The following is a 26,688-nucleotide window of genomic DNA, read 5'->3' as shown; positions in this document are numbered from 1 at the left end:
ATGCCGTTGGGCTAAGGCTCAGGCAGGCCCACAAGCTGGCAGTGCTGGTGTCTGTAGATTCCTCTGCTGGTGCTAATGTCCACCTGGGCTTGTTTAATTCTTGCTGCCTCCACCACCCTGGGTTTTGGGAGCTCCTGCTGGTTAGCTGAGATGGAGCTTGTTGGCACCCCTCCTGCCCTTCACTTCAGACTCCTTACTGCCTCAGTTATACCCTTCTCAGTGACTCCTAAGCCTGAGGATATTTCCACTTTTTCAGGATTTTATTCTGGGTGGGGCATTTATGTCTGGTTTTTCTGGGTCACAGAGGGGGAATTTGAGCAGCTAGGTTTTACTTTGCCACCTTAGCTCCTGGAAATTTAGGTAGGTGATTTTTAAACATCCAGGCTGTGGGCTGGTGGGCCCTGAAGAAGCTGCTGTTGCTGCTGTAGGCTCTGCACTTTCTCTTACCCAGCTCTGATCAATCCCTAGACCTGTGGTGAGATGGCTGCGAATCACCCGTGGGGTGGGTGAGTCCACTGGCTGGGGGTCCTTTTCACTGTTCTGTAGTCTGCTCTCAGGTCCACACTGGTGCAGCCCCTGTGTACTCAGTGCGTCCCCTTCCCAGACCTACGTGGGCACTCTCCTGGGCTGGGAATCTGCCATGCTCCATCTCCCAATGAATTGTGCCTCTCTAAAATCCATTCATATTCACTTTTTAAAGGTTAGTGATGGGACTCATGAAAGAGTTTAGAAAGGTTACTGCTTCCATTCTGCCATCTTGGCTCCACCTGTCATGTGCTCATCTTAAGCCAAAAAGCTTTTTGTTGAAAGAATGAAGAGGATTCTGCACCATGAAGATCTCCAAGGAACCATGGAGAAGAAAAGAAGCCATCAATGAGTTCCATGGGAGGCCTAGCTATAATGATTTTTTCTTTGTAAATTCTAACTGTTCCTTTCACTCATATGATCACAGGGGTTTAGGCCTAAGTGTTTGTAACTGTGGAGATATCTCAATGACAGACTTCCTTCTATGAGTTCTAGGAAAGTGCATATAGATTATTTTACTTCCTATTGTTTCACTGACGTAGTTTTAGTTCATAACACCCTCTTCTTTCTTCCTGTCCATCATGGCTTCTGATGTGACAGTTACTCACAATTTTCACAGCACTGAGCTCACGGACCAATGGGAAGCAAATGGTATCCTGCCCTGCTGAAAAATGTGCTCTTTGTTATCATGGTAGTTTTCCCACAATATTGGGTTTAAGCGGAGAATTTATCTTGCTTCTTCTATCCTCCAGTATCTCCCCCAACAATTTCAACTTCTTCCCTCTCTACAAGACAAAATGTGGTTATTTAGGAATCCTGTTGCTTTCAAAAAACATCTTTTTAGGAAATTTTATTTGAGAAATAATTTAGGCTACATCCGAACCAAAAGATTTTATTCTGGGTTTCATGATTTTTTTTAATTTTCATATTTTGATAATTTTGTTTCAGTATAATTGAATTTGTTTGTAATATCATGTTTTTATTTCAATAATTTAAATATATTTATTCTAAGCAGTTCCTAGACTTCACCAAACTGTCAAAGGGATTGAACACACAAAATAAGGCTAACAGCTCCTATATAATGATATTGATTCAAGTACCCGATTCATTCTTTTTCTCCACTTAATAGTATTTTTTTCCAATTACATGTAAAGTGTTTTCAACATTTACTTTTATAAGATTTTGAGTTCTAAATTTTTTCCTTCCTTCCTTCCCACCCACCCACCCTCCCCAACAAAGCAATCCATTTGATATAGTTTGTGCAACCATATTAAACATATTTTCACATTAGTCATGTTGTGAAAGAAGAATCAGAACAAAATGAGAAAAAAACACAAGACAGAAAAAGCAAAAACAAGAAGGTGAAAATAGTATGCTTCAATCTGTATTCATACTCCCTACTTCTTTCTGTGGATGTGAATAGCATTTTCCATCATGAGTGTTTGGAATTAAAAAGAGCTGAGGCATAGTTGCTTGTCACACAATCTTGCTGTTACTGTATACAATGTTCTCCTGGTTCTGCTCACTTCACTCAGCATCAGTTCATTTAAGTCTTTCCAGGTTTTTCAGAAATCTGCCTGCCCATGATTTCTTATACCACAATGCTATTCCATTGCATTCATATACCACTTGTTTAGTCATTCCCCAATTGATGGGCTTTCCCCAATTGATGGGCTTTCCTTCATTTTCTGTTTCTGTACCACAACAAAAAGAGTTTCTATACATGTGTTTGTACATGTAGATCTTTTCTCCTTTTTTATGACCTTTTTGGGATATAGATCCAGTAGCGGTATTGCTGGGTCAAAGGGTATGTACAGTTTTATAGTCCTTTGGGCTTAGTTTCAAATTGCTCTCCAGAATTATTGGATTAGTTCATGACTCCTATAGTGCATTAGTGTTCCAATTTTCCTACATCTTCTCCAACATCTATCTTTTTCCTTTTCAGTCATATTAGCCAATCTGGTAGGTGTAAGGTGGTGCCTCAGAGTTGTTTTAATTTGCATTTCTCTGATCAATAACAACCTAGAACATTTTTTTCATATGACTATTGATAGCTTTAAACTCTTGATCTGAAAATTGCCTCTTCATATCCTATGGTCATTTGTCAATTGTGAAATGACTTGTATTCTTATAAATTTGACTAAATTCTCTATATATTTGAAAAATGATGTCTTTATAAAAAAACACTGGCTATAAAAATTGTTTCCCAGTTTTCTTCTTTCCCTCTAATCTTGGCTTTATACAAAACCTTTTTTTAATTAAATGTAAACAAAATTATACATTTTACATTTCATAATATTCTCTATCTCTTGTTTGGTCATAAATTTTTCCATTCTCTATAGATCTAACAGGTAAACTCTTCCTTCCTCTACTAATTTGCTTATATTATCACCCTTTATGTAAAAATTGTTTCCCTATTTTGACCTTATATGGGTATATGATATGACATGATGATCTATACCTAGTTTCCACCATACTCTTTTCTAATTTTTCCAAAAGTTTTTGCTGAAATAGTAAGTTCTTATGCTAGAAGCTAGTGTTTGGGTTTTTAATATGGCAGATTACTATAGTCGTGTCCTACTGTGTCTTGTGTACCTAACCTATGAAAAAACACTCTATTTCTTAGCCAGTACCAAATAATTTTGATGATTGCTGATTTAAAACATAGTTTTAGATCTGTTATGACTATGACTAGGCTACATTCCTTTGCATGTTTTTCTTCATTAATTCTTGACCTTTATTCTTCCAGATGAAATTTATTATTATATTTTCCAGCTCTATAAAATATTTTTGGTAGTTTTATTGGCATGCCACTGAATAAGTAAATTAATTTAGGTAGATTTGCCATTTTTGCTATATTAGTACAATCTGCCCATGGGCAACTGATATTTTCCTAACTTTGTAGATTTAACTTTATTTGTGTGAAAATTATTTTGTAATTATGTGTTCTTATATTTCCTGGGTTTGTCTTGGCAAATATTATATATTGTCTACAGTTATTAAAATAATGGAATTTATCTATTACTCACTACAGAACTTTGTTGGTAATGTATAGATTTGCTGATGATTTGTGTGTATGTGTGTGTGTTTTACGCCCTGCAACTTTACTAAAGCTCTTCATTGTATTTAGTATTTTTAGGTGATTTTCTAGGATTCTCTAAGTATACCATCACATCATCTACAAAGAATGATAGTTTTGTTTCTTGATTGCCTATTCTAATTCCTTCCATTTCTTTTTCTTCTCTCATTGCTATAGATAAATTTCTACTGCTGTAGAATTGAATAATAGTGGTTATAATGGACATTCTTGTTTCACCCTTGATCTTATGGGTAAAGCTTATAGTTTATCACCATTGCACATAATGCTTACTGATGGTTATAGATAGATAATACTTATACTTTTGAGGAAACCTGCCTTTGTTTCTATGCAATCTAGGGTTTTTAATAGAAGGAATAGGTCCTGTATTCTTCAAAATCTTTTTCTGCATCTGTTGACATAATCATATGATTTCTATTAGTTTCATAACTGATATGGTCAATTATGTTTACAGTATTTACATTATATAATATTATATATATAAATATATAATTTACAGTATTGAACAAGCTCTGCGTTCCTGGAATATATCCCTCCTGGTCAAAGTGTATTATCCTCATATTAAATTGCTATTATCACTTTGCTAATATTTTATTCTAAAATTTAGCAATACAATTCATTGAATTACTCTGCAATTTTCTTTGTTTTGTTTCTTTGTGGTTAAGTTATAAACAGCATATTTCTGTCATAAAAAGAATTTGATAGAAATCATTTTTCAACTATTTTTTTCAAAATAGTTTATATAATATTGGAATTAACCATTCTTTAAATGTTTTGTAGAATTCTCTTTTAAATCCATCTGGCCCTGGAGATTTTTTCTTTGGGAGTTCCTTGATTGCTTGTTCAATTTCTTTTTTTTCTAAAATGAGGTTATTTAATTATTTTATTTCCCATTGTGTTAATCTGAGCAATTTAGAGTTTTGTAAATATTCATCCATTTCATTTAGATTGTAATATTTATTGGCATACATTGAGGTAAAATAGCTCCTAATGATTGCTTTAATTTCCTCTTCATTAGTGGGGAATTCATTCCTTTCATTTTTTTGATACTAATAATTTGGTTTTCTTCTGTATTTTTTAAAAATCAAAATAACCTTCATGGAAGCCTGGAAAACATGGCTGCAAATTGATTTAACAACCTCAAGCACCAGTCCCAGGCCTATCATCTCAAGGCTGGGATCTGTCAGAAGTGGGTAAGAGACAAATGCAGGGCCCACAGCAGTGGCAGTGGCTACTCCTGGGGCTATCAACCCACAGCCTGGAAATTTATAAAGCACTTATTTAAACCTTTGGGACCAGGATGGCGGTTTGTGCCCTGGGTGCTTCAATCCTCCCTTCTGACCCTAAAAACACCAAAATTGTTGGCCCAGAGCAAAATTTTAAATAGAAAAGTCTTGGAAGTCCGAGAAGAATGGTGTGGCTAAGGCTCTGCCTTAAAATGGGTAAAAAAAAAAAAAAAACCTATTGCAAAGACAAAGACTCTAGAATCCTAATATTGTGAGAGGGAAGAACCAAATTCAGAAGGAGATAGCACTGACTCCACACCCACAGCTGAAGCCTCAACAAGGAATATGAACTGGTCTCAAACCAAGAAAACGTTTTTACAAGAGCTCATGAAGGACTTTGGAAACCAAATTACAGAGGTAGAAAATAAAATGACTATTTCTTGTAAAATCAAAATTGCTAAAGTAGAAAAACATTTCAATGAAGAAAGCAGCTCCTTAAAAGGAAAAATGTGTAAAGTTGGAAGAGTAGAAGCAGGACCTGCAAGCTGCTCCAGCTTCCACCTTCCCTAATCCATTTAAAAAGGGAACTCTAAACAAACTTTGGAGCTTCAGAACCCACAAAACGACTCAGAGAAACTAACCTTCTGCTAAGGACAGCACAGCAGGCCAGCAGGAATTGGGCAGCACAGTGCTCTTGGAGCTGAGCCCAGGCCCACACAAAGGCTTTAGTCCCAGGGTGGGCCTGACCAGCCACCAGCCAGAGGGAGACCAGATCAGCAGTAGCTGTGGCCATTTCCAGATTTATCAACACATAGAGCAAAGAACAAGGTGAGAGGTCAGTGCAGTCTGGATTTTGGGACCCAGTAAGTGGGAATGCTTGGCTTTTGCCCCCAGGGTGAAAAGCCACTGAGCTGCCAGCACAGCCAGCCAGCACCACCTGGCAGCTTCAGCCCCTGGCCTGCAGAGTGTAGGGAGACCAAGCACCAGTCTGAGGGGTAATTGCCCTTGCTTTAACCTACTTGGATCTGGATTGCAGTCTAGGGTGGATGTTGTGGGGTGTGTGTCCAGCTTGCCAGAGTGTGTGGAGACCTCAGAGAGGGCACCCATCTAATATCTCTGGCATCTGAGAAAACCCCAGTGTTTGGGATGAAAGCTCCCCTGTCTGGTGACAGAGTCCTACTGTGGCAAAAAGCCCAGGAGTCAAGTGACTGAGGGGTGACATGACCAGGCAAAGGAAACAAAACAGGCATGATTCCAACATTCCTATTTTGGGGACAAAAAGTAGCAAAGCACGGAACAGGAGGAAAACAGTGAAGTCAGAACTCATGCACCAAAAGCTTCAAAGAAAAATATGAGCTGGTTACAGGCCATAGAGGACCTTAAGAAGTTGATGAGAGAAGTGGAGGAAAAATTGGGAAGAGAAATGAGAAATACGCAAAGAAATTATGAAATGAGAGTCAACAGCCTCACTGAGGCAAATAACACCTTAAAAAATAGGCTAACTCAAATGGGAAAAGAGACTCAAAAAGGCAATGAGGAGAAGAATGCCTTAAAAAGCCAAATTTGCCAGATGGAAAAAGAATCTCAAAAGTTCAGTGAGGAGAATCATTGCTTCAGAATTAGATTGGAGCAAATGGAAGCAAATGACTTTATGCGAAATCAAGATTCTGTTAGATCCAAACAAATGAAAGAATAGAAGGCAATGTGAAATAATTCATGGGAAAAACCACTGACCTGAAAAATAGATCCAGGAGAGAGAATTTAAAAATTATTGGACTAGCTGAAAGCCATGACCAAAGTAAGAACCTAGAAATCACCCTCCAGGAAGTTCTCAAAGAAAACTGCCCTGATGTTTTAGAACCAGAGGGCAAAATAGAGGTTGAAAGAATCCAGCGATCACCCCTGAAAAAGATCCTAAAAAGAAAACTCCGAGGAATATTATAGCCAGGTTCCAAAATTCCCAGATTAAGAAGAGAATATTACAAGCAGCCAGGAATAAACAATTTGAATATTGTGGAAACACAATCAGGATAACCCAGGATCTGGCAGCTTCTACACTGATTGATCAAAGGGCTTAGCATGTTATATTCCAGTGGTCAAAGGAGCTGGGATTAAAACCAAGAGTCACCTACCCAGCTATATTGAGTATCATGTTTCAGGGGAAAATATGTTCATTCAGTGGAATAGAGGACTTTCAAGCATTCTTGCTGAAAAAAAAACAGAGTTGAATAGAAAATTTGACATTCAGATACAAGAAGCAAGAGAAGCATGAGCAGGTAAACAGGGAAAAGAAATCATAAGGAACTTATCAAATATGAACTATTAACATTCCAACATGGAAAAACAATAATTGTAACTTATGAAACTTTTCTCAGTAGTTAAAGGGAATATATATATATATATATATATGAGGGTATATGGGCATATGGATACATTTGTGAAGATGTGTATATATGTTTACAGCTATACATAGAGGGCCCAGGACCAATTTCACAAGAAGAGATGATACTTAAAAGTTGAAATTAAGAGGTGAGAGGAATATAAAGAGAGGAGATGGGGAGAGAGAGAATGGGGTAAAGTATCTCATAGAGAAGAGGCAAGGGAAAATGGTTACAATGGAGGGGAAGAATAGGAAGGCAAAAGGGAATGAGTCAATCTTATTCCCATTGAATTTGGATTGAGAAGGGAATGAAATACACGCTAAATAGGGTATCTCACCCTCCAGGAGATTAGGGGAGGAAGGGGATGAGAGAGGGGATGATGGAAGGGAGGGCAGGTTGGAGGGGAGGGAAGTTTTAAGCACCCACTTTGTAAAAGGAATGGGATAATAGAGGAGTGGATCAATGGAATAGATTAGGCACACGAGATTCAGAAGTCAATGACTATAGTAATCTATTGTTCGATAAACCCCCAGACTCTGGTTTTGGGGATAATAACTCACTATTTGACAAAAAATTCTGGGAAAACTGGAATATAGTATGGCAGAAACTGGGCATAGACCATTATCTAAAACCATATACCAAAATCAAGTCTAAATGAGTGCATGATCTAGGTATAAAGGTTGATACTGTAAGCAGTCTCCTAAAACAAGGAATAGTTTACCTATCAGACTTGTGGTGAGGGAAAGACTTTATGACTAAACAAGAATTGATGAACATTATAAAATGTAAAAAGGATAATTGTGACTACATGAAATTGAAAAGCTTCTGTACAAACAAAGCCAATTTTAACCAAGATTTAGAGGGAGGTGGGAAATTGGGAAAAAATCTTTACCACCTATGCCTCTGACAAAGGACTTATTTCTAAAATATACAGAGAATTGAGTAAAATTTATAGTAATACAAGTCATTCCCCAATTGATAAATGGTCAAAGGATATGAACAGGCAGTTTTCAGAGAAAGAAATTAAAGACATCTATAAGCACATGAAGAAATGCTCTAATTCACTATTGATTAGAGAAATGCAAATCAAACCAACTCTGAGGTACCACATCTCACCAGTCAGATTGGCTAAGATGACAAAACAGGAAAATGACAAATGCTGGAGAGGATGTGGGCAAATTGGAACACTAATGCATTGCTTGTGGAGCTGTGAACTGATCCAGCCTTTCTGGAGAGCAATCTAGAATTATGCCCAAAGGGCTATAAATACTTTCATAACCTTTGATCCAGCAATACCACTCCTAGGGTTATATCCCAAAGAGATCATAGAATGGGAGAAATACCCATATGTACAAAAATGTTTATAGCAGCTCTTTTTTTGGTAGTAAAGAATTGGAAATTAAGGGGGTACCCATCAATTGGGGAATGGCTCAACAAGTTGCGGTATATGCATGTTATGGAATACTATTGTGCTATAAGAAACGAGGAGCAAGCGGTCTTCATATTTACCTGGAGAGGCTTATACAAACTGATGCTGAGTGAGAAGAGTAGAACTAGGAGAAATTTGTACACAATTACAGACACAATGTATGTGTGATGACCAATTTTGATAGACTGGACTCTTCTCAGCAATGCAGTGATATAAGTCACCAAAAGACTCATGATGGAGAGAAATATGTGCATCCAGAGAAAGAACTAGAAAGAACTGAGTTTATATGCAGGTGGAAGCAAAATATTTGATCTTTTTCCTTCTCTTATTTGGTTTTGTCCTTTTTACCATTTTTTTTCATTCCATCTGATACAATCCATCTTTATCACCTGACTAATGTATAATGTGAAAGTATTTACATATCCTATACTTGACTATATGCCACTATGGGGGGAGGGGAGGGAAGAGAGGGGGACAAAATGTGAAACTCAAGGAACTGTGGAATTGAATCCTGTAAACTAAAAGGAAGAAATAAATTAATTTTGAAAAAGAAAATTATAAAAAAAAGAAAAGAAAGGGGATGGGATCAAAGTAGAGAATAGAACAAGTGGGAGGTAGGATAGGAGGCAGGGAAATATCATCAGTCTTTTTCAATATATCTACCATGTTATTGTTTTGCATTAGCCACACATGTACAACCTATACTGAAATGCTTATCTTCCCAGTAAGGGTGGTGACAAGGGAAGAAGGGAATGGATCTGTAATTCAAAGTTTTAATATCAAATATTCATATATATGTATATATATACATATACATACTATTATTAATACTATTTTACATGTAATTGGGAAATAAGATGTGCAGGCACTGGGGCTTAGAGATCCACTGGAAAAGTTGAAAGGGGTATAGAACAAAATATGGGAGAGAGCAGATTGGAGGAGGGGATATCCTGTGTGACTGCTATTTTGGGGCGGTGTGTAGAGGTAAAACGGGGAGAAAATTTGTGACTCAAAATCGGGTGGAAATGAATGAGGTAAATCAGAAGTTAATAAAGCATTAAAAAAACAAAAAGCAAAATGAGTGAACTAAAAATGAAATCTGAACATATGGAGAAGGAGCTTCAAAAATGGAGGAAAATAATTTGCTAAAATTTAAAATCAACCAATTTGAAGCTCTTGACTCTATGAGGCACCAAGAATCAGTAAAACAAAGCATCAAGAGTGAAAAATTAGAAAAAAAGGTAAAATATCTCAATGGAAAAATAACTGATCTGGAAAACATATCCAGGAGAGAGAATCTGAGAATTATTAGTCTACCAGAAAATCATAATAAAACTACTGACCCCTAAACAATTGGAAATACTTTCAAATATAGCCATAGATCTATATGTGTAATTAAAGGTCACAAGCTAGAACCAACAGAGTCTGGATACAGACATTAATAAATTGTGATTCTGTGGTTAAATATGTTTCTCTCAAATTGTTTTATTCTAGTATTAAAGCAGACATACTTTTCTTTTATTGTCTTCATAAGGTTTATAAAAATATGAAGTCTTTATTTTATTATTCTTTTTGGTTTTTAAGTTTCTCTGTTTCCTATGAGACTACAGTATTTTGATCTATTAGACTGGACATAAGGAGAACCAAGATCTAGTCCTTATTCTGATGCTAGTGTGTTGACAAATCTCTCTGCTAATCTATAAAATGAAGAAATTGGACTAAATCAGTAATCCACATCCTATAAGTAACAGATATCTTTGGGGAAGGAGAATGGTCTCTTCTGTAAGGGGTCTTTGGATTCATATTGCTATGATCCTTTCATTCAGTCCCTCAATACAGTAAATGAATAAACATTCCTTTTCTAGCATGAATGTCACATGTATGAATTACATTTTTTGTTCTGATTAAAGTGGGATGATTCATTTAAAATTATGTTCAACTTACAGTAGTCTTTTTTCATCATGTGGGGAAAGTATCTTCCACTTGTACATTGTGATGGATCATTATAAAACTGGTGATCACCTCTGATGATCATCTTTCTCTATTCTATGCCTCTGCTTAATACTAGTTTCAGTTATATCTTCTGAGGAATATTATTTTAGTTATTCATGTGCATACATGTATATGTATGCATAGGTCTACATATTTTATTATATGTATCTCCAACACTGTGTTGGAGAACCATCATCAAGTTTTCCTTTTGCTCTAGCTAAGCAATTTATTTTTTTTTATAGCCAGCAAACAATAAGTGCAGTGAGATCTCGTGTTCTCTACACATATCCCCTAATAGTGAAATGGCAAAGGAATGTCTATAATACCATTATGGCAGTCTTTCAGTAGTGTGGTGCAGTGGAAAGAGCTTGAATTTGTTGTTCTAGAATCTGAGTGCTGATCCTGCACCTGGGACTTATGGTATCTTAGAGTGTATTTGTAATCTGATAGACTTTCAGTTCCCTCATCTAGAAAATGAAGGACTTTGGAACAAACGATCTCTAAGTTCCCATTAATTTATAAATCTATGTATGACTCCATGATCTTTTGTAAAGTTTTGAATTTTCTTGCTTTGCCTAACAATATGCACAGGAAAAGCCAAGATGATTCAGAATGCCTATCTCCCAAAGTATATATTTGGGGATAAAGTTCATAGAGTTTTTCTCTCTCTGTGTCTCTCTATCTCTGTATTTGTCTCTCTCAGTAGATATATATATATATATATATATATATATGTGTGTGTGTGTGTGTGTATGTGTATATATATGTATAAATATCTATCCTTGCATGTAAACATGTATATATATATACACACATACATATCCATGTATACATACATCGATAGATAGATATAGACATTTAGAGACAGCTAGTGGCATAGTGGATAGAGTACTTGGCCTGAATTCAGGAAGACATGAGTTCAAATCTAGCCTCAGACATCTATTGCTAATTGTGTGACGTCATTTAACCTCTATTTGCTTTAGTTCTCTCAATGGTAAAATGAAGATGATAAAAATATCTGTGATGCACAATTGTTGTGAGGATCAAATGAGATAGCTTTTATAAAAAAGCACTTAGCACAATACATGATATATAGTATGTAAATATTTATTCCCTTACCATTTCATACACTCACACACACACACACACTCATGTCATATACATATTGGAATGGCACAGTATGTAGCAATGCAGTGGAATCCAAATTTAATAGCAGGCATAGAGCAGACTGGGAGAATTTGAAATATTACTTAGTGATGTTAATGAGCTTATGCTTCTCTTTCCTTGAAATAACAGACATATCTTTTAAAAAATCATTATCCTTGTGCTGTGTAGAGGGAAATAGATTTAGAGTTAGCTTCAGAGTCAGGAATACCTAGGTGCAAATCCTACCTGTGACACATAGTGGGTACAACCATGGGAAAGTCATTTAATGACTCAATGTTTCCAAGAAATTATATGATTTAAATTTCAAAGCAGGTGCCAATTTGAATTAGTAGATGTAGTTTCCTTATCAGTAGAATCCTATGCCACTGAAATTACAGGGTCCAGCCTTTTTGATATGGTCTAGTTAACCATACATTGCCAATGACTCTGTTGATTCTCTGTGTTTGAGAAGCATGGGATATCACAATCTCTGAAGCATTAAAGTTGAAGGTTACTTCAATAGCAGTGGAGGTGAGCATGGTAAGAACCAATAGCCTACATACCAAATGTGTTGCAGAATGTATCATCAAAGATGTATGACTGGAAAATAGATAGGCTAGCTGGACAACACAAGTACTCCTTTGGTATTATACATTGTCAAGACTCTGAGAGAAAAGTTTTCAGCAAGCTAAATATACCTCCTTTGCATATTTCATGATAGCACATGAGCAAATATCATACAAGATGAGAAGATGAGAATAGGTTGTGATTTCTACCATTGGAATGAATATTTATACCATTGGAATAATTAATCTATTGGAATAAAATGTTTCTCAAACAACAGCTACAAATGTAAGATTAACATCTTTTTAAATATCTTACTGGATCCTTGGAGGCAGGAACTGTTGAAATGTAAGATCTATGAAGGCAGGGGCAACCTTGCTTCTTGCTTTGTATCTTTAGTGATTAGCAGTGCATGGGACAAAATAGTTTAATGAATATTTGTTGGTTGATTGAATAATTAGTAATAACATAGCTACTATTGTGCATACATTTGTAAAATTTTCTGATGTTAAAAAGGTTATGCACATTTGGGAAAGTTGGGAAACACAGGAACAAATTATGTCTAAGGCTTCTTCAAGTTTTACCCTTCAATGATGATTTGATTCTATGATCTCCCTGATGCATGATGATAAACTCAGAGAAACAGAGGAAATCACCCAACAAATATTTATTGAGTACTTAAGGAAACCTAAAGCATAAGTTCTACTTTCAAGAAGATATAAGAAGTTAGTAATGGAACGACTAAATATCTTGTTCAAAACTTTCAATTATCAGTTGAGACACCAAGGTTCAGAAAAGGGAAGGGCCTTGTCCAAACTCAAGAATCTAGTTAATTCCAAGGATAGACTACCCAATATCCAGTCCAGGGCCCTATCTCCTTTAAACATATACATATAGAGGGTTCATCATCAGTGCCAGGTTACTTAAATGCTAAATTTTGGTAAGCATGATTATTTTGGTAAGAATCTCTTCCTCTTTAAAGTTGAACATTTAGGTGAAGCCAAAATGGCAGAGTACAGACCAGGACTCAGCTGAATTCTTCCAACATTCCCCTCTAAAGAACATTAACATAATTCCTCTAATCAAATTTTGGAGCAGCAGAGCCAACAAATTTTAGAAGACATCTTTTCAACCTCAGACAACTGAGGATGTTTGCAGGAGACATTTGTAACACTGTGATGTGTACAGGCCCAGAACACAGAAGGAGCACCAGCAGTGGGCCTAAGGGGTTGCTACAATAGAAGCAGCTTCAGAAGCTCTCAGTCCAGATAAGGCAAGGGGGTGGATGATGGATCAGAAAGATATTACAGAGGGTCCTTTGATGGCATTGGTAAATCTGACACTGACTGACAACTCTATTGCTCCTAAAAAGTCCTGGGTTGCAATTCCAGGGTGGAAAGGAGCACTTGTGATCAGTGAGAAGGGAGCAGGGACCCTTGTCACAGTTCCAAAGCAAAGAGGAGTTTTAGCACTAATAAATGCAGAAGAGCAGGGGTACTGGGTCATAATTCCAGGGTCAATATGATCACTAATACTTTTGGCTACAAGGGAGCAAGGGTACTTCCTTGGTAAAGATCAGAGAGCACACCAGAAGAACAGTCACCACACCTCTTCTAGGACTACAATTCTTCTAGGATAAGTATTTGAAAACACTTAAAATTTATGAACCCTAGAACTATCCCTTGAAAAAAAAGTAGATTTAAAAGGCCTGAAGCTTGGCAGAGTGCCTCTCTTCCCCCAAGAAAGCAGAACACAACATTAACATGAAGTTGTTCAAATTGAAGAAATAGTGTGGAAAAATGAGTGAACAATAAAAAAAGAATTTGACCATAAAAAGCTATTATAGTGGCAGAGGAAGACAAATATAAACTTAGAAGAAGACTACAAGGAGAAAACAATCACAAGCAAACTCTCAAAGAAAACTGCTAATTGGAGCTAAGACAAACAAGAATTTCTGGAATAGTTAAAGAAAGAGATAGAAGTGGTACATGAAAAAATGGAAAAAGAAATGAGAGAGATACAAGAAAATTATGAAGAAAAGAATTAAATTCTTGGTGAAAAAGGAAAAAAATGAAGCAAAAACTCCTTAAAGAGCAGAACTGATCAAATGGAAAAAAGGGGCACAAAAACTCACTCACAGAAATAATTCCTTAAACATTAGGTAATTGGAAAGTACTGAGTTCATGAGACTCCAAGAAACAATAAAGACAAAATAATAAAAATAAAATGTAGAATATCTCATTGGGGAAAAATGACCTAGAAAATAGATAAAGGAGAGATAACTCTGAGAATTACTGAGCTACTTGAAAGTCATGACCAAAAAAAGAAACTAGACATTATGTCTCAAGAAATTATTGAGGAAAACTGCCCTGATATTCTGGAATATGAAGGAAAAAGAGAAATTGAAATAATTTACCAATCATTTCTGAAAGAGATCCCAAAATGAAATCTCCCAGGACCGATAATGAAATTCCAGAACTCTGAGGTCACAGAGAAAAATATTGTAAGCAATCAAAAAAAATTCTGATATTATGGAACCACAATCAGAATCACACAAAATTTAGTAATTTCCACATTAAAGAAGGAGAAAGCTTGGGATATGATATTCTGTAAGGTAAAGGTGTTAGAATTACAACCCAAAATAACCTACCTAGCAAAACCAAGTACAGTACTTCAGGGGGAAAATGTAAATTTAATTAGATAGAGGGCTTCTAAGCATTCCTGATGAAGAGACCAGAAGTGAATAGAAAATTTGGCATTCAAACAGCTGACTCAAGGAAAGCACAAAAGGATACACATGAAAGAGTAAACATTTGTAACTCAATGAAGTTAAACTGCTTACATTCCTATATGGGAAGATGATTAGCGTAACTCCCAAGAATATTGTCATTATTGGGGTATTTAGAAAAGTCTGAATAATAAAGAAGACTTGGGTGTGAGTCAGTCATGTAGGGATGATCTCCAAAACAAAAAAGACCATAGGGATGAGAAAGAGGGATGCATAAGGAGAAGAGAGAAGTAGAAAGGGACAGATTTTCTCACATAAAATAGGCATGCAAAGAAGACCTTTTATTCTGGAGGGAGAAATGGTGGGGGTGCAGATGCTTGAAATTCACTCTCATTAGAATTGTTTCAAAGAGGGAAGAATACATATGCACCCACACCCATTTTGGTTGAATATAGGAATCTATCTTAATACAGAGATAGGAAGGGAAGGGGAGAAGACACAATGGTCAGAGGGAAAAATGACTTTTAAGAATAGACAAGAAAAGAAAAGAAGGGTAAACAGGAAAATGAAAAGGAGGGAAATAAACTGTTAGTGATCATAACTATGAATATCAATGGGATGCATTAATCCATACAACAAAGGATATAGTAGAATGTTTGTGAAACCAGAATGCAACACTATGTTGTATACAAGAGAGACACTCGGGACAGAAAGACACATGCACAGAGTTGAGATGAAGGACTGTAGTTGTCTATTATGCTTCAGCAAAAGTGAAGATGGCATAGATGGCAATCGTGTTCTCAAAGCAAGAGCTAAAATAGAGTAATTAAAAGAGATAATCAGGGAAATTATATTTGGTAAAAGGTATCATAGACAATGAAGTAATATTTTTAAAAATTACAGGAAGTTTCTCTGATAAAGACTTCATTTCTTAAATATATAAGAAATTGAGTCAGATCTATTTTTAAAAAAAGAGTCATTCCCCAATTAACAAATGGTCAAAGGATAGGAACAGGAACTTTTCAGATGAAGAAATCAAAGCTTTAAATAGTCATGTGACAAAAATGCTCTGAATTACTACTGACTAGAGAAAGTCAAATTAGAACAACTCTGAATTACCACCTCATACCGATAAATAATTGCCTATTGCAGAGGGGATGAGGGAAAATAGGTACATTAATGAATGATTTGTGCATTAGTGACAAGGTTCAAGCATAATAGTCTGTTCAAGCATAACAATCTAGAACTATGCCCAAAGGGCTATAAAACTTTACATATCACTTGACCCAGCAATGTCACTACTAGATCTACACTACAAAAAGATCAAAGAAAAAAGAAAAAAAAAGATGTTTATGTACAAAACTAATTATGGCTGCTATTTTCATGGTGGCAAAGAATGCAAATTTGAGAGGATGCCAATTAACTGGGGAAAAGCTGAAAAAGTTGTGGCATATGATTGTGATGTATTATTGTGCTGTAAGACATGATGAAGGGGGTGATTTCAAATCAAAACAAAACATGTCAAGACCTAGGTGAACTGATGTGAAGTTAGAACTGGGAGATGACTGTGCACAATTTCATCAATGTTGTAACAATGATCATCTGTGGAAGACCTGGTTACTTTGATCAATACAATGATCCAAGGCAATTGCAAAGGATTCATGATGAAAAAATGTTACCTATCTCTAGACATAGAACTGATGAACTCAGTGCAAATTGAAGTATAATTTTTTCATTGTTTTTGCTTTTCCCCCCTATTCTATGTAGCTTTTTTTCATTCTATGTAAAGTTTGAATTTTTGACATCTATTAATAGCATAATTCTCAACTTTTTATGGCTATGTCCATTCAAATATGGACAATCATTCAGTTCATGATAAAGTCGTGGTTGAGTAGAGTTTATTCATTGATTTCTTCTAAGATATTTTGCAGCCTCTATGAAGATTTTCCATATGTCAGTTTATGAAAGATAATCAAATTTTAAAATATGATCCTACAGACCAGCTCTTATTTGTGATATATTTTGGTAGGCAGTATGATTTTTTGAAATAACCTATAGTAAAACACTAACAGTTACTATCATTACCTTACATAATCTACACTGGTTTTGTCTAGGCTCCTTAAGGATAACCCTTCAGCAAATTTTGTACTAAAGATCTGTTTATGATCTGCCATCATAAACCCCTCCACTTCTATAAACAAAATGGAATGACACTTATTTTTTGAATGCTTCTTTATTGGTGTATTGTTGGTTTCATTTGTGAACTTGTTTCCTAGGTTAGACACATGGAGTATATTCTTATATCTTACTTGTTTCATAGGCTCAATCTGGAGTTAAGCTATTTTTGATTAGAAATTGTCAGATTGACAAATCCAATGTAATCTACCTGTCTTTTGGGCTATTCTATTGTGTAGAATACTATTGCACCATGTCTGGTGGTTCCAGAAGTATTGCTAAAGCGTTATTTGGTTTGTGAAGAATATCTATCAATTCTATTCTTTTTTGATGAGGAAGTATTAATAATTCTATAGGTGTCTGCAAGTTAAGGCATAATTATTCTTATTTTTATTAGTTATGGATATAGATTCCAAAAATAATCAATGGCCCATAGTAGATCACTAAACAATTGTATATGAGTATTACAGAACTGCCATTATGAAAGTTCCAGTCATACTGAATTGTAGATATTTCAGGGAATAACTCCTATCCAATTGAGCACTGGTCAGATTTTTAGAGATGTATTTCTCCACTTTTTAAAAGCTCCATCTGGGAGCCAAGATGGAAGAGTAATCAGTTGATCACTGTTCCTCTCCCATTCTCATCCACAAACACCTATAAAACAGTGCCCCAGAAGACATCCTAGAATAGTGGAGCCAGCAGAAAGGCAGCGTGGAGCAATTTTTTGATCCAGGAGACTCAGAGCATTGGTGAATAAGTTTTACATCACTCAAGTAAAAGGGGAGTGCAGTCCAGGACAGGAAGAGATCCAGCCAGCCAGAAACAGGCTCCAAATCAATAAACCAGTAGGAGATAGTGAGCCCCAGAGCAATGGAGCAGGTAAATGCCAACAGGACCCCCTTCCCCCACAGGTACCTTAGCACAGCTAGGGGAATCAGCAGCTTCCAGCTCAGAGGACTACCACATACACCAGCCCAGCCTGGTGTGGAAAGGTGTCCTCCAACAACCAAACCTCCCCATGCTTCAGTGCAGCCCTCAGGAAACAAGACAAAACAAAACAAAACAAAAAACCTCAACTGGCCTCAGTACGTGCCAGCCATCACCACTGTGACCCCAGTTCAGCCCCAGATAAGTTGTCAGAAACCTATAGCCTCCTGCAGACAGCACCTGAGGCCTTAAGGCACAAAGCTAGGGACCAGGCCACTGAATTCCAGCAAAAGGAGCTCCAACAGGAGAGTTCTACTTGAAAAGTCACAAAATAGGCAAACAAAATTAGCAAAAAATAAAAATCATAGAGACTTATTATGGGGACAGGGAAGATCAAAACACAAAGTCAGAAGAGGACAATGTCAATAGACCCAAATCCAAAAACCCCAAAGGGATATATGAACAATAATTATTACTATTTTTCCCAACTATGTCACAATAGATCTGACAATCTAAATGAAATGCATGAATATTTACAAAAATGCAAATTTCTCCAATTAACAGGAGAGTAAATAAAATACTTAAATAACCCCACTGCAGAAAAAGAATTTGAATAAACCATCAATGAACTCCCTAGGAAAAATTCTCCAGGGCCAGATGGATTTACAAATGAATTCTACCAAACATTTAAAGAACAATTAATTTCAATACTTCATGAACTATTTGGAAAATAGGCAAAGAAGGAATCCCATCATATTCTTTTTATGATATAAACATGGTGGTGATAGCTAAACTAGGAAAAGTCAAAACAGAGAAGAAAATGTATAAAACAATATTCCTAATGAACATAGATGCAAAAGTTACAAATAAAATATTAGCAAAGAGATTATAGCAACTTATGACAAAGATAATACTCTATGGCCAGATGGGATTCATACCAGGAATGCAGGGTTTGTTAAATATTAGGAAAGGTATTAACATGATTGACCATAGCAATAACAAAATTAACAGAAAAAGTGATTATTACATTAGATGCACAAAAAGCTTTTGACAAAATACAACACCCATTCCAATTAAGAACATTAGAGAACACAGAAATCAATGTAATTTTCCTTAAAAGGATAAGTAGCATCTGTCTAAAACCATCAGCAAGCAATTTTTGTAATACGGATTAGCTAGATGCATTTTCAGTAAGATCAAGGGTGAAAAAAGGTTGTCCATTATCACTACTTCTATTTGATATTATACTTAAAATATTAGCTTTAGGTATACAAGAAGAAAAGAAAAGAAATTGAATGAATAATAGTAGGCATTGAAGAAACATAGCTATTACTCTTTGCAGATGATATGATGGTATATTTTGAGAATTCCAGAGAACCAACTAAAAACCTCCTATTGGATAATTTGGAAAAAACAGGAAAGTGACAAATGTTGGAGAAGACATAGGAAAATTAGAGCAGGTTGTTGGAGTTGTGAACTAACCCCACCATTGTGGAAAACAATTTGGAAGTATGCCCAAGGCCTATAAAACTGTGCATTCCCTTTGATCCAGCAATACCACTACAAGGTCAATATCCCAAAGAGATCATAAGAAAGGGAAGAGGGCCCACATGCACAAAAATACTTATAGAAGCTCTTTCTAAAAGTAGTGACAAAGAATTAGAAATTGAAGGGATGCCCATCAATTGCAGAATGACTGAACAAGCTATGGTATGTGTATAATGGAATGCTATTGTTCCATAAGAAATGATGGGCAGATGAACTTCAGAACATCCTGGAAAGACTTGTGTGAACTGATGCTGAGAGAAGTGAGCAGAACCAAGAGAACACTGTGCAGAGTAACAGCAACATTGTTCAATGACCTACCATTGTTAGACTTAGCTCTTCTGAGCAATGCAATGATTCATGACAGTTCCATAAGACTCTTGATTGAAAATGCTATCCCCATCCAGAGAAAGAATGATGGAGGCTGAATGAAGGTCAAAGCATACTAGTTTCCCTTTCTTTTGTTATTGTTTTTTTTCTTTCGCATGTTATATTTTTTCCCCTTTGTTCTGATTCTTCTTTCACAACTTGACTATTGTGAGAAAACATTTAATATGGCTATATTTGTATAGTGTATATTAGATTGCATGCCATCTTGGGGAAGGAGTAGCAAAGGTAAAGGAGGGAATTTAGAACTTAAAATCTTATAAAAGCAAATGTTAAAAACTAAAAATCAATTAGTGAATGAATAAATTATTTTTATAAAGAAAAAAACCAAGGAGAGTGACTTGGAGGGTGTTCCTTGGAGATCAACAAGAGTGCCAAAATTCAGTAGTGACCCCAGTAGGAATACCAATTCCGTCATCCAAGTTCAATTACTCTTCATCTCTTTCAATAGGCTCCTGAAAAATCTTAGTCACTGAACTCTCCATTTTCTGAACTGTTGCTTTTGGCTTTCTAACTGAATCCTAAAATTATTCTTTATGCCATAGTGTTGTATAATTTATACTGCATACTCCCTGCTATTGTATATTATTTAATTCTCTAAAGTGTGTGTAGATATAGCTGTTTCTGAAGGCAGCAACACAAAATGAAGTGGCATTGTACCAGTGTCTTGAATCTTTAATAAAGTTGCTCTAAACGAACATTTCAGTAAATGAAATGTACCCATGAATGACAAACTTTTATATATCAAAGTCATTCTGTGACCTGCTCTGGGACCTGAAGCATGATACCATAATGAAGACTAGAGTTTTATGCTGGCTTTTATTCCTGTTCTTTGAATGGATGATTACCTATTTTGCCGAAAATAATGATAATCATAATTTTAAAAATATCATCCACCAACAGTCCTCAAGCTACAAATTAGATTAGAATGATTCATTGATACTATTTATTTCAGAGGCATTGCTTAAAGAAAAAAAAATTAATACAAGTATGTGTATATATACACCATACATACATACAAATGTATATGTTATATATACTATATACTTGACTATATATCTTAATATAAATGAAATCTTAGGTCCAGACTATCTTTCTTCTCTCTCTCTCCTCTCTCTTTGTCTCTCCCCACTCTCTTTCTCTATCTTTTTTCTCTTCCTCTTTCCCTTTCTTTCATGTATGTGTGTGATTGTATAAGTATACATATATACCTCCCCCACACCCATTCATACCCAAAATCATATCTACATATAGGCATACACATGCCTGTATACTTCACAATGCCTAAACATATCACAATGGAAAGGGCAGAATTTGTCAACTTTAATTATTTACAACTTGTCTTCAGGAATGATGTAAGTCTAATGCTGTACAAAACTGTCAAATCCAAGAAAGGGGGTAAGGGAAAAGGCCTGAATGACTGAGTTTAGTCTGAGTGAGATATATGATAAGAGATATGCTTGTGAACGCTGAAGTCTGGATATTTCACAATCCCCCAGAGTGATTGCCATTGCATAAGGCAAGCAGAACTACGCCTGCCTGGGCAGGGACATGAAATCCAGACATCTGACAACAGTAAGTCTCCTGTTTGACTACAAAGAGAATGTGGCTTCTGTGTAACAGATCAGCTCCACTCCTTTACTCCTCTTGGTTTTTAAAAACAGAGGGTCCAAAGAGATGATCCCAAATGTTTTTTCTAATATTGATATTCCATGGCTCCATGTATATACAACCCATTTTTGTTCAAATGTGGCCTTGCTTCTCACTCAGGAAGAAAGGAAAGGAATCTCTATCACCTCACCCCAGCTCTTCAACTTCTCTCCTCACCTGTCCCAGAAATTGCTCTAATTTTCTGCCCTCTCTTAGAAACTAAAAGTTGGTTAAATAGTGGAAAGAGTGAGATGAAAGAAGAGGATAGGCCTGTGAGATGAGATGGCCAACTTTTCCCCCTTCCTGCTTGTATCTTGAAACATCTAATTCTGATAACACTTGAAGGAACAGACAAGTGAGAAAACGAGGACATTTGAGTGACATGATTTTCACCTTGCTAGAATGATTGGAAATTAAGGTAATGTTCATTGAACATATTCATCGTAGAATCAGGGGCCTCTAACATTCAAAGGGACCCTAGATGATAGAAAACATTGTTTTTCAAAATGTCTACCTGGCAAAAGAATCTCTCCATCAGTGTTTTTAGTATATGATCACGTAGTGTCTTCATTAATACTTCCATTAGATGGATTATTACATTATGAGGTAGCCTATTTCATTGGTGAGAAATTCTAAGTTTTAACAAACTCTTCCTTATTTTGGTCTAAATTATATCCCCCTGTAACTTTCGTATATTGGTGCTAGCTCTGTACTTGGGGCCCACACAGAGAATGTGATATGGTGGGGGGGGGGACACTGTAAGTATAATCAGAGAACATGTGTTCAAATCTTTACTATTTTCCAGTTGTGGGACCAAGAAATAGTCACTTTACCTATTGGGTCTCAATTTCCTTATCTCTGAAATAAAGAACGTGGATTAGTTCATTGTTAAATCCCTTCTTTTGTCATAGTCCCATGATCCTATAGTCCTAAATCAGTATAAGTTATGGTCTTCCTGGGTGAGATGTTTCCAATTTCTTCTTTGATTCTTCGTCTTCATTCTTCAGATGTCTGCTGCATCACCACTCTTGCAGCACCATTAGGGTGTGTGTGTGTGTGTGTGTGTGTGTGTGTGTGTGTGTGTGTGTGTGCAAGTGTACGTGTGTGCATGTGTGTGTGTGTCATGAAAATGGAGAGTTTAGTGGCAGAAAATAGATCAATGATTGGTGACTCAGTGGCTCAAGAAATAACCATTGGTTTTGGGTTTGGAGGAGAGAGGTTCTGGCATCCATGTAGTCACTGCTAGCTTTTAACTATTAAAAAAATAAACTTGGGTTCTTTTTTTTTCCTCCCAGTAACTCTGAAAGAGTAAAGTGATTAATAGAATGTCTCCCTACTGCTGAGCAATCTCTCCTGGGGGTGGCAGGCAGGGGAAAAGCAGAGGAACATGCTGCTGATTAGAAAGTTTCATAATTCCCACTTGTCTACTGTTTTCACCTGCAGTTTAATCTTCCTAAAAAGGTGGGGAGTGATGACTCCTTTACTTGCCCTTTCTGATCATTGTCCAGGAATCTTGGCTTAGTAGATAGTAAATGAATTAGGCCAGGAAATATTGGAATTCAAGAAAAAGATAGACTTGCTAAAGTGGAGTAGGAGATCTGAATCCCAACACTGAGTATTTGGAGAGTTTGTGAGCAGAAAGATAGGGTATCATTATCATATAGTATTAGTCAAGATAAAAGGATCCAGGCAAGCAATCAGGGAGTATTTGAGCAGGGAAGTTTCAGTTATCAGAGATGTGCTTTGGGGGAAGGACTTGAATACGTAGGAACACTAAAATGAAAAACTCAGAGACCCAGCAAGAGAGAAACTGAAATATTGGTCAGAAGGCAGAGGATTGGGTTTGGGGTCTAAGGAGAATATGGTAGGGACCTAGCCCATGAAGCTAAAGGGCAAGAGAGAGACTTGATCATGGTGAATAAGACTAGAAGCTAGGTAGATGTCAAGAAATTACTTTATGCTTAGACACTTTACCTGTGAAACTATAGGTTGTTATTTCATTTTTATCCAGGGCCTGGAATGTTCAAGGACTTGGTGTAAAGCTGAAAATACAAGGAGGAATCATGTCCCATTGGAAGGAATGTGAGGTCAGGAAGCCTAGATGGTCATTACAAGTTCTGTGCTGAATCAGGGTTTTAATACCACTCTGAGCGTACCTTGATTATAACCCTAAATTATAACCCTAAAGTTAAATGCAGATCATGTTAATTATACATTTTACAGGGCTTATAGTTGGATTTTTATGGAAATATGTATGCAAGCATGCATGCATGTATGTGTGCATGTATGTTTGTATGTGGGTCTGTTTATACACATCTGCACAACACACACATTTATTTATTCATTCATTTATAGGTTTGTTTATTTCCAGGTCATGAATATGATAGGATGTCTCATGATGGCTCATTAATTGTCCCAAAGATAAAAGTTTAAAAGACAGATCAGTTGCCAGTAAGGTCTTTTAAAGAGAAACATAGTGGCTTAACTTCTACAGTATTTGGGTAAGCTCTTTAAATTGTTTATTGATAATTTCTTATGCTTGATATCCACAACATATTAGCCAAATCTGAAGGGTACATTTCCATGGAGGAAGATAATGGAAATACTTGATTTACTCTGCCAGGACTGGTTTTTTTTTTTGCCTCAAAATCATTTCACTCAGCAAGCATTCATTTAAAAAGTAGGAAGATGTTAGAGAACAGATTTTAGAAAAATTAATCTTGCAAAGGTCAAATGAGGCAAACTTTGCTCAGTTGGAAAATATTCAGTCATGAAAGTGACACTACTTGTTTGCTGCCCTTTTTTTGAATCTCTTTTCAGCTAACCAGCAGATAAAGAAATAGTGGAGGATCAAACAAGAAAGCCAAGCCTACCAAGACTTCCCCCTCCCCCAATTCTGACTTGAAAAACCAACAGAGAACTTCTGATAGAAGTTATGCTCTAAACCTAATTATCAGAGGTATCTAGAAAGAATTCTGCCTCATAAGATGTATAAGGTAAGCATCTAGATGAAAGGAACTAAAAAAAAAAGCTTTTAATATGGAAGCCAAACTATAGTCCAGAGAAATCTGACCATCAGAAAAGTTTCCTAGCAAATTTGTCAATTGATATTAAGTAGCGATAACCCAGGAAAGTTTAGATTAAATAGGTATCAGGTATCTAGTAGGTATAACTTCATGCAAAATTTTCCATAGCTTAAGTCTTTGTTTTCCCATTTCAATGAACATTTATGTTTTCATAGGTAAAAATATTGACTGAATGATGTTTCATCATAACTCTAATTTAGCATGTGGGCAGTTTAATCACTAAGTTATATGTAACAAACATTCACCATTACCTAGTTGGTAGAAGCTATGTAAAAAGAAGAACTTAGGAGAAATTAATTGGATTCGATAACACATACCACATATTAATTTTGATTCATCTAAATATTTAATATGCACATATACTTTTCATGGGATTAGATTAGACACTGTGATTTGTATTTATGTGTCTTAGTTTTCTCCTAGACTGGAATTTCTATGAAGACAGGGTGTATGTCATTATTTGTAATTTCATAACTTCCAGTGCCTAAAATAATACAGTACCCATAATGAGTGCTTAATAAATGCTGGTTTTAATTAATCATGAACTCATATGGCCAACTCCTTTTAGCACTAGATATAAACCAGGAAGAAAACTAGGAGAGGATCTCACTGAGTGCTTTCTTTGTTTTGCTATAAAACCGAATTTCCAGCATATCAGACTTGGTTGGTAGGAAGAATTTGCATAACGGAAACATCTATGTCTTGTTGATTAATGTTTGGAATTAGTTTAGCTCTCAGATACATGTCTTTCTCAATTATTTAGAAGAATTGAATATGGTCATAATAGAATGGATGAGCCCCATTCTGTTACCTGAATGTAACACACATCTCACGTGCATCCAAAATATAGGAAGCTAAATAGTCCTCACTTTATTAGCAAGCCTACTACTGCCACTTGGAGATTGTATGTATTGTATAAAACATTGCAAAGTGGCTTTTAGATAGAAAACCCCAAATCTAAGTCCTCCATCTTTCACTTCAATTCCATACGGTATCTATCTATATCTATTCTTCTCTTACATTGTTGAGAAATAATCCCAGAGGTATGTGTTCTATTATCTCATAGATCATACTTTCTAGGTTACTCTTTCTTTATCTAACATATATGCCTTGCTCAGTGGGTAGGCAATATGAAAATTTTCTGGAGAATTTCATCAAAAGTTACAAGAATTCAATTCAGCTCAAGTCAACTATGATTTACAAAGTGCCTACTATGTATAAGAACTTGGCCTCAGCCCTCTATAGCAATATAGATTTGAAGAAGAAATGGATATTTCAGGGAGCTTATAGTTTAGTTGGGGTAGATTATAAGCGTACACTAAGACATATAATGCAAGGGAGTATGTACATGATAAATATTATAAAAGATATACAAACATCATATTATGTGAGTTCAGAGTTGACAAATAGGCAGTAGAAACAAGAGTGTTGTTTGTGGCAGAGAGAGTGGGGAGGTAGGAAAAATCAATGAATTATTGAAAGCAGTCTTATTAAGTTTCTACCAGGGATATTTTTTTTTGTTTTTGTTTTTGCCTTTTGGAGGGCAATTGGGCTTAAGTAACTTGCCCAAGGTTACATGGCGTTTTTTTGTGTGGGTGTTAAGTGTCTGAGGCTGGAACCGAACTCAGGACCTCCTGACTCCAGGGCCAGTGTTTTACTCACTGTGCCACCTAGCCACCCCTCTGGGATATGTTTTTAATCACTCTCCCTCTCTCTCTCTCCCTCTCTCCCCTCCTCTCCATTCTCCTCCTCCTCCCCTTCCTTTTCCTCCTTCTCCTCTTTCTTCTTCTTCTTCTTCTTCTTCTTCTTCTTCTTCTTCTTCTTCTT

Source organism: Petaurus breviceps, unplaced genomic scaffold (genome assembly GCF_028583685.1).
Source record: "Petaurus breviceps papuanus isolate PSGF00001 unplaced genomic scaffold, PetGlider_PUasm1.0 37, whole genome shotgun sequence".
NCBI lineage: Eukaryota > Metazoa > Chordata > Mammalia > Diprotodontia > Petauridae > Petaurus > Petaurus breviceps.
The sequence above is the reverse complement of the archived record's forward strand: the minus strand, read 5'-3'. Positions refer to the sequence as shown.